This window comes from Canis lupus, chromosome 34 (genome assembly GCF_011100685.1).
Source record: "Canis lupus familiaris isolate Mischka breed German Shepherd chromosome 34, alternate assembly UU_Cfam_GSD_1.0, whole genome shotgun sequence".
In the NCBI taxonomy this organism is placed as follows: Eukaryota; Metazoa; Chordata; class Mammalia; order Carnivora; family Canidae; genus Canis; species Canis lupus.
This window is the reverse complement of record NC_049255.1, coordinates 33,546,549-33,556,775: the sequence shown is the minus strand read 5'-3', so window position 1 is coordinate 33,556,775 and position 10,227 is coordinate 33,546,549. Positions and strand designations below refer to the sequence as shown.

The 10,227-nt window shown below is 35.2% G+C and overlaps 1 non-coding gene across 1 annotated transcript; it reads right to left on the bottom strand.

Annotated features, from left to right (window-relative positions):
- Window positions 1-8,658: 8,658 nt before the first annotated feature.
- Window positions 8,659-8,748, bottom strand: MIR551B (microRNA mir-551b). The gene has a single exon (NR_049502.1). It is a non-coding gene; the product is annotated as a microRNA mir-551b (primary transcript).
- Between the last annotated feature and the right edge of the window lie 1,479 nt (window positions 8,749-10,227).

Sequence of the window (10,227 nt, the reverse complement as noted above, 5' to 3'; positions counted from 1 at the left end):
AGATCACAGTGTCAAATAGAAAGGTTGAGCTTTTTAACATAATAAAAAATAATCAATGAAACTTCTTTTCTGGGTTCAATATGCAAAAAAAAAAAAAAAAAGTGAAGTCTGTTTTTTTCCAGAATGGAAACACAACATAGACCTTGACATGGAGCTTTTTTATTTTTAAAAATTTCTTATCAAGCAATACATTGCTTCCAATCTCCAGATATCTTAATATAAGTGACTATGTGTACTTATATGTGGATGTGTGCTCACATATACATAGAATATCAATAAATTAACTACTGAGATTTAGAAACATCATGGCTGATACGTTTCATTTTTTTTTAATCAAACAAAGTCCCATATTTTGGAGCTACCTAAACATAGTCACAGAATAAACAGATAAATTATTTTCCACAATTGAGAAGGGAGAAGTATGTCAGGTGTCCAAGTCTATTATCTTAATGCTATAAGGTAAAAGTTTCTTCTACATTTATGTGGAAAAGATTCCCTAGTTATTACTGTAAAAGCCTCAGCTAAAATTAAATCACACTATAGCTATTCCAATAAGAATTGAGCAATCAGTCATAATTACAGCCAAAATAAATGAATTGGAAAATAGCTGATTTAAAGAGGTCATACATAGTCTGAGTTTTAATTTGAAATTAATAACAGCATGAGTTGTGCCTCCTAATAATTCCTTATTAAAAATGAATAAAGGCAGTGCCTGAAAGTAAATGTTTCTTATTTCATCGTTTCATTCTCCTGATCACTGGAAGGAGTTTGAAGAAGATGGGGGACATGGTTATGGCCCTTGGTGGCCCCTCTCCTGTCACAGGATAAGAGAAATTGTGTGAGCAGGTAATGTAATAGCAAGAGGCAGAGAAATCCCAATTTAGTAACATTGGTCTGTTTATTCAGTTACCTCTTCCTCCCAGGAGTTCTCATCTACATCTCGGCATTTTCTACAGTCCCCATCATTTCAAAGCCTGGATATAAGGAGGTATGACAGTTGGGAATACTTCAGGAGAGTCTATCCTTTGGAGAACCCATGTTCTCCTCCAAAGCCAGAGACATCTGTGCCCTCCACCCTTGCAAGGTATTATCTTTGCGCTAAAATGTACCTCCTGGTACAGCACTGTCTATGCCTTGAGCTGTTATAGTTGCTGCATAATGATGCATCATTGCCTTTTATTTATTGTATTTTCCAAAATAGGAATGAATCCCAATCATAATTAACTCTCCCTTCTAAAGCTCCACATTTCATATGCCTTATGATTAGACACTCAAAACATGATTCTTGGAATCATGTGCCACATATTAATCTTAGATTGGATGTATCATAGAAACTACTCTCTAATGAATATTTTTCAAACCTCTGATTAGTTTATGTACATATCATAGAAGCCACTCTTTGATGAACATTTTTCAAACCCCTGATTAGTTTAAAAATAATTAGCATCTACTCTATAAAATATTAACCAGAATATGTGTTATAAGATTTCTCTTTCAGTTTGGGCAATTAGTTACTTCTAAATTATAATATCTCCTTTTTAACACTTACTGGGTTGCATTTTCTATTCTATTTGTTTAAGCCTCTAACTCAACCTCAGTGCCATGAGCAAATGGAAGACAGAAGCTGTACCTATTGGTCTTCACAGCATGGGTACCCAGGGTGGAGTTTACATAAAATAGGCTGTCAGTAATTATCTGTTGAGTTGATGAATAACTTTCCCTGCTCCCCCAGATGTTCACAGTGAAAAAATAAAAGCCTATAATTCTTGTGTGGTTCATCCTAATTTCCCCCTCTCCTCTCAATGCTTTCTAGCCATCTATGGACAACCCTTGTCTCACTATGCCCACCACCACTAGGCACATTTCCTTTGGAACATTCCAGTGACATTATTGGCCTCTTACCCCAATTTATCAATAATTTCCATTCTCCACTTACATTCCCAAGGCTGCAACATAGTGTACCCCTACATGTGTTTATCTCCTTTCTGTTCAGAAATGACATTGAAATCATTGGAAATAAATAAGTAATAATAATAATAATAATACCTAACACACACACACACACACACACACACACACACACACACACACACAAAAGAATGAAGAAGGGGACATCTCTGCGTGAGAGCTCTCGTTACAATGAGTAGATAGAGAACACTTAAAAAAGGAGTAGAAGTCAAAACCTGAAGTGATCACAAAAGGGGAAAAGGCCAGACAGAAAGGGGAATTGCCAGACAAAAGATTTGGGACTTGTAGTATCAGATAGGGGCTAATAAACAGAGGATTAACTGGAAGATTGCCAACAGAACTGTAAACTCCCAAGCCCACTACACATAGAACAGCAGAGAGACACAGAGAGAAAGAGAAAGTTGTGCAAGAAGAGGCAGAAGACAGAATGTAAAGTCTTAGAGATCACCTGGTATATCTCCCTCACTTATAAATGGCCTTCCGGAAATTAATTAACTCACATACCAAGTCAGCAAGAGTGTAAAACACTGGCCTTAACTCTAGCAGGTTTTCCACTACATCACCAGTTCATACATCCACCTAGTCTTCACACCCTGACATTTTCCTGAAAAATGAGTTTTACAGTCTCCTTACTACAGGAACAATTCTTGTGAGATAAGAAAGACATGATTTCCCACTTTTCTGAAGTTTTTTTTTTTTTTTTTTTTAATAAGCATAGTCCACAAAACCAGTTTCAAAAGGTCCTTTCAGAACTTTTAAGAAGTAAGGAATACTGCTACTTACTGGGTTAAGTAATGTTTTTAAATGAACACATCAGTTTTCTAGATATTGGCCAATATCTATACTGTATGCCGATATCTATACTGTAAAGTATACCTGGCAGGTTGTTTGGGACAATGTGGTAACCTCCTCAGTTTCTTCAGATAAGCTGAGAAGCATACTACCTACCTGAGAGCATAACTGAAGACTAATGGTGAAAACCCACATAAAATATTTAAATGCCTCCTTAATATATAGTGGGCTCTTAAAATGTTATTTTTTTCTGTTTCCAAATGAATGTGTATTACTTTATAGTATTCTGGGGTGCCTTATATGGAAAGCTTGTTTGATAGATTAAGATTCACTTTATTAGTTTTATTTTTCTTTAAAAGACCATGGATCTTTATCTTAATTTTATTAGCATGATATCGTGGATAGAAGCAAAACATGTTAAATCTTAAAGAAATGTTTTACATTATCTAGTACAACTGTCCCCACTTACACACAGAAATATTCCCCAAGGTGTAAAGTGACTTATCTAACATCATGCAGTCAATGAGGGGCAGAGATAGGACTTGAATCCACTCTTTTCAATTCAAATATAGAGCTTGACATTATTTTAATTAATTTAGCTAGGTTTCATTTAATTAAAATGCTCAAGGTTCCTTCCAGTATTAAAATTGGAGGATTTGAACAGAAGATAAGGAACATTTTCTGAGCACCTACCAAGTAGCAGGTGCTGTGCTGTGACTCAGAAGAGAATTTTACTCTTGAATAAGAGTGTTGATCCTATTGCTAAGACTGATATAGAGACATAATCATAAATTATACCATATATTCTGTGGGAAATGGTCTATTTTTAAATCCATCTAAATCACAGCATTAAAATAATAATCAGGAAAACAATATGGCAACATGAAAAATGCTGATAGTGTAATATTAAATGAAAAACCAGACTATAAAATTGCATCTCTTCCATAACTACAACTTGAGGTACTAGCCTAAGAGTTTCTTTGATGTCTTCATCCTTATCATCTTCATCTCTGTGTGTCTCTGTCTCAACTAAGAAGCACATGTTGAATTAAATCACATTAAGAAGGGGGAAAAAAAAAACATGAAGCTAGTACTTCTTAAAAGCCTGAACTAATATACAAAAATGATAATGGTTGCTGTTGGGTTATCAACTAGATTATGAATAAATTTTCCATTGTTTTCAACTTTTCACTAAATTACGGGTATAAGAGAAGACTGTCCTTGATTTCTGACCCTCAGTTCAATTCACTGAAGTGTTATAAAGATTAAGGTATGATGCTTTCAACTCCCTATTTCCGTATAGAGAATAGGTCAGTTTTCCTTAACTTCCCAACTGCAGAGGAAATTTAGTCAGAAGTGAGGAAAATCTATGCTTTACTAATATGTACTTCTTTCCTATCCTGCATTATTATGCATCAGCTTCTATTTCTTTTTCAAGTATCAAAAGTGTCAATCAGGAAAAGATACAGTCAGCTGAGAAAAACGTTGTCCTGTAGAAAATGGAATGAAGCATTCATTAAAATGGTCACAGTGACAGATAATACATGTTTTAACATTTCTTTACCATTTATTTCAAAAGATAAAAAAAATCAAATGTAAGAAAGCAGCCATAGAATGAAAGAAAGGGATAAGAAATGTGAAAGGGAGAACTCTAGACCAGCTCGCCATGTCTACTTCCTCTAGGTATGTTCAGAAAATATAAATCAAGTGTTTATTTAAACACACACACACACACACACCAAATTTGAATTGCATGGAAAATCTTTGCAGTGTTGAGAAAAATTACCCAAAACTTGGAAAGAAAACAAGAAAAATTACTTGGTTCCTTTCAGGGTCATGCTGGAGTCCTAAGAGGACTGCACAAAGATTATTCAATTCTCTAGAGCAGTTTCTCAATTGGAACATCACTGAGATTTTGAGCTGGATGACCCTTTCTTGGGAGTGTAGAGGAGGCAAGGAAGTTGTCCTGTGCATTGTAAGATGTTTAGCAGTATTCCTGGACTCTACATGCCAGAAGCTAGTAGCACCTTCCAGGTTGCCAGGATCAAAATATCCCCAGCCTTTGCCAAATATCTGTTGGAGCAAAATCACCTGGATTCCCAAGAAGTACAAGAAATACTGCTCTTGGGAAATTTACCATTGTTTCATATACTATTTACTTTTGTTAAGGCCAAGAGTTGGTCAAATTACTTTTGTAGTTTTTTTTTTTAATATATATAGTAGAGGTACAAATGGTTTTTCTCTGGTAGAACAGATATACTCAAAGGTTATGATTTTATTGCCCTATTGGACATTCATCAGTATTTTCTATAAATTCAGCAAACTTCACATAATTCGCAATCAACTAAATAGTCTCTCTTCCTTTAAGGCTCTTTGAATCAACTCTACCTCCTAAGAGTTCTCTCATTAATGAGTTAAATAAACCATGATGTATCCTTATTTGGTACTTGCATGAAAGTCAGGTTTTTAAAAAATTTTAATGGTACTTTGACAACAGGTCCTTTTAAAAGAAATATGCGTATCATCGTTTCCCTTAATAAACCACTTTCATAAGCCACAGTTACCTATGGGTTCCTGACTGCTATACTAACAACTGTAATTTTTTTCACTAAATGAATGATAAGAATTATATATTTGTAGATAAAGAATCTATATAAGTTCTATTTAACATTAAAAAATAAAATTACTTAATAATACAATTACTGTCCGTATGGAGGAAGACCACAGTAAAAGCAGCAACCAGTAGACAAAACAAGCTTTGTTTCAGCTAACAGAACAAATTAGAACACTTAACACAATTACCATACAACTTTAAAAAGTAACCACTACTAACCCCACCACCAAGCAGCACACATACGAACTACTATGCTGATGTAAACATGCATGAATGCTGGTACAGACATAAGGGTCCCTGGCTAAATTCTTCCTGAAGCTGTAATAAAACAGCCATGGTTGTAGGGATGTGGAATGAAAGGGATTAGATTCAGCAATGAGACCCTGCAAGTCTCACAGTTTTAAAACTGGAAGTGAAGGAATGGATTGCTTTTTATAGTAATGTGTGACTATTACATCTAATGCTCTCCAGCACTTGCTAAATTCCTCTAAAAAAGACAACAGGCCCCTCTGGCTTAGGTGAAGAATCTGGCTGGCAATGTATAGCACAGTTTAATTTTTCTTTTCCAGGTATTTATTTTCCAGTTATCTTTACTTACAATAAATGATACTGGTTTTCCATTTTCCTTGTAATAAATTTAAATTTAAACAAATAAAATAACATGATAGTACAGATAGTAGAATGATATTGCAAAACTTATGAATGCGTTAAGTAACTAAAGTTTGAGGAACACTCAGAGAAAACGGATATTTAAAACAGGTCTTGCTTTATAATTGCTTGACCTCAAGCTTTCTTTTTAGTGAATTATTAAAAACAATCCTCTCTGGACCGCAGTCTTATAGGCACAGTAGTGTGGAAAGACCAATGGTTTGAGGGTGAGGAAAACCTTCCATTCATATTCTGGACATGTCATTACCTGGCTGTGAAATCCTAAGTGGGTAAAACCACTGGACAACAACTTTATCATGTCCAAAATTCAGAACACTTGATTTCTAAGGATCTTTTAGACTTTAAAGTGCAGAAATTGGCTACTATGGTTACACTGATTCACCCTCTTTTACACTCCTATTTTGCATAATAGAGTTTAGCACTGATTGATTTTTAATTATTTCATGCCTGCTAGTTTTATCTTTCCAGCAATACTTTAAGATGGTTGAAAAGAGGAATTACATCAAATCGTCTTTTTGTAATTTAAGGAATAGTTTATGCAATACTGGACAAAGTCAATTACTCTGTGGTCATTGTTTGGTAATTGGCTAGCTGTTACCATTCAGCAAAAATCTGATGAGTGTTTTTCTTAAAAATAAAGTGACAGGATCTCTGGGTGGCGCAGCGGTTTGGTGCCTGCCTTTGGCCCAGGGCGCGATCCTGGAGACCCTGGATCGAATCCCACGTCGGGCTCCCAGTGCATGGAGCCTGCTTCTCCCTCTGCCTGTGTCTCTGCCTCTCTCTCTCTGTGACTATCATAAATAAATAAAAGTTAAAATAAAATAAAATAAAATAATGTGACATCCATAGAAATAGCGTAAAAATTGGAAAATAGTTTTGGTTCACTATTTTGTAGACTGTTTATCATATAAGTACTAGTGACAAATTAAAATTGTTCCAAATATATAAACTTAGGCTACTAATCAAAACCTACCATATTCATAAGAAAACTAAAAAAAGGTGCATTGGTGAAATCTTAACCTAAAGGAAATTGTCTAAATGACATATTCTAGAACTGTGCTGTCCAATAAAGTGTTATTAAGGACCTATAGCTATATAAATGAAGAAAAAAAAAAAAGCTCCTCAATTGTCCTAGCCATATTTCAAATCCATGACTATTGGCTACCATATTAGACCTAAAATCTGGTAGGTCACTTCCATCACTGGAGAAAAATCTATTGGACAGTACTTCTCTAGATCATCCAAGAGAGGTTCTTTAATTGAGAAGACAGTTAAAAGGGAGCTGAGTTGCTCCAACTCATTTCTCAACCAAGAAAAAGCCTGAGCAAAGAATTTGCTCTAAGTATCAGAGTCTAACAAAATGGAGATGTGTCCTTTATTAATTTTGCATATTTATAGATTAAATTATCATAAGTGAGACAAAGGAATACCATTTGTAAAGAGAAAATGTATTACAAGCATGAAAATCAAGTAAGGCAATACAGAAGAAGTCTTCATTGGAAACAAATTTCGTATTTCTCTAAGTAAACCTACCAAAATCCATGGCCAGGAGGTATATAATATATACTTAACAGAACTTGCTTTTCTAGCTTAAATTTTTATGCCAAGAATCCAGGTCTTCAGAATTCTAGTTGAAAAAATAAAAAGCAATTTTTTTAAAATCTTTTTTTAAAATTTTTATTTATTTATGATAGTCACACAGAGAGAGAGAGACAGGCAGAGACACAGGCAGAGGGAGAAGCAGGCTCCATGCACCCGGAGCCCAATGTGGGACTCGATCCCGGGTCCCCAGGATCGCGCCCTGGGCCAAAGGCAGGCGCTAAACCGCTGCGTTACCCAGGGATCCCTAAAAAGCAATTTTGAAAGGGTTTCTATAGCTTAACGGATGACAACCCATATCAACACTACTATGTGCTCCCCTCCAAGCAAAATTAAATTAAATTTAAAAGTATAGGATAAAAAAGAAATCACACACACACACATATATATATGAATATATTGATTGGAATATATATATTTATTCCGTATATATCTATGATATCTATATCTATAATTATTTATCCATTCATATATATCCCAATCTTTTATACAGAAAAAAAAAATGCAATTCTAGCAAATCACTAACTCAGTATATTTGGCCCTATAGGTAATCAGCTGTGAGTGGGGCTCGGTATGTGAAAAAGATGTGGTTAGAAAAATAGTGGGTAGATGCCAAAGCATAAATGAGGACCCCAGTCAAAGCTGTTCTCTTGCCCTTGCATCTCTGTCCACCTCTGTTCACTCCCAAGGAGCTAGTCCAGGATCATGGGCAAACTGACCACCACAGTTGAAGTGGTGTGGGGAGAAGAGGTATGTGCTTAAGGAGGAAGAAGCTTCGTATTTGTACAATGTTTTAAAAATCATTGACAGGTGTCAAATCATTATGTGTCAACCGGTTCCTGTTATTTAAAAGGTTCTAAAAAATTCTATTGGACCAGAAATATAAAATAATTATGAGTTTATCTCTGTTTCTTATTTCTCTCTCTCTTTAATAAAACAAAGTCGCCCTGAAGTTTTTGTTCTCTGAAAGGCCTGTATAAACATGTGTGGCATCCTCTCATCTCAAAACTGTAGATATTCTCGCAGCCTCTGAAACCAAGTATGGGTCGCCTTCCCGCTGTGCACCAGGTCTCACCCACACTTGATTTCATGGGCCAGGAGAGCACATCTGGAACTTCTTACAGAGCTCTCTGAAGTCAGGAAAATCAGCAGAAGAAGGTAAAGGAATAAAGCAAGAGAAGATACAACAAAATCATTGGATAAGTAACATTTTACAAAACAGCTGGTATAAATGGCTCAGAGGAAGATATTTCTGGTACAATTTTCCATTCAGATTATCTGTACTATCTCCAAAATAATTTGTAATGACAAGTAAACATCCAACAACTCTTGATTTATTTTATATATATTTCTTTATTGCCTATTTCCTATCATTTGGGAAATCCAACTACACAGTTTCATTCAACATACTTTATACCAATCATTCCAAACTTAAATGTCTAACTTTCTCCATCGCCAAGCTGTATTTACAAGGCCTGCATTTTAATATAGTCTATCTAATGTTGGCATACATTCGCATGTGCTACCAAAAGAGAAAAGATATAAAAACACAATCTAAGGTATATTGCCAAAATATAAGTCCACCGAATCTCTTCAAACTACCTTAAGCTTCACCTGACGAATCTGATTTTAGAAAATGTAGAGCTTTCCAAAAATCATACCATGTAATTTTAAGAAACTCTAAAGACTCAAGTAATTTTTATTAATTTAGGATATTATACATATGTATCACAAACTTTCAATATTAAAAGGAAAACAGAAACTAAGTTACAGAGAAAAAGCATGCTGATATGACTTATTTCCAAATTAGCAAAATACAATTATGGTTTACCACAGATAACCAAATAAAATAAAATCATAGATGTGAAACACAGTTGAGCTAAAGGATACCTTAGAAATAACCCCCCCCCCCAAAAAAAAGAATAAACCCCATAATCCAATTCCAATCCCAATTATTTAGAGACAGCAGAGCAGGATTTATCGGCCTTCATTTTAATCTGAATTTGGAAATGGGACACCAGAGGTTGCTGAAATCAGTGGCCTGTGTCAGTCCAATGTGCCCAAGCTTCATGCTTTATGTTCCTTCCAAAAAAAGGACAAACTAAGGACATTTCATGCTTGATCCTGACAATGGTCCAGAAACCCCCTCACTCCATTCCCTCTCTGTTCCTACGCAGTTCCATTTCTACCTGATTCTCTGCTCAGCTTCAGTTCATTATCAGCCTTACACCAACATTTAAACCTAGGGATTGTACTTTGTATCTTACCTTGATCTTCAGTGTCCTCTAAAAACTTAGTTTTGTGGTTGCTTCTTTGGCTTTTACCTTTCTGGCATCTTGAGACAGAAAGATCCATCTTGCCTGGGCCTCTCACCTCCACTCTAACCACCAGGACCACCACCCCTCTACCCCCAACACACCATGATCTCAGACTCTGTTATAGACATCATACCCCGAAGTGACAAGTAAACATCCAACAACAACTCTTGATTTATTATATATATATATAATATAATTATTTTATATATATATAAATATATATATATTTCTTTACTATTTCTAGTTCTTTACAAGGTCATTGGACTT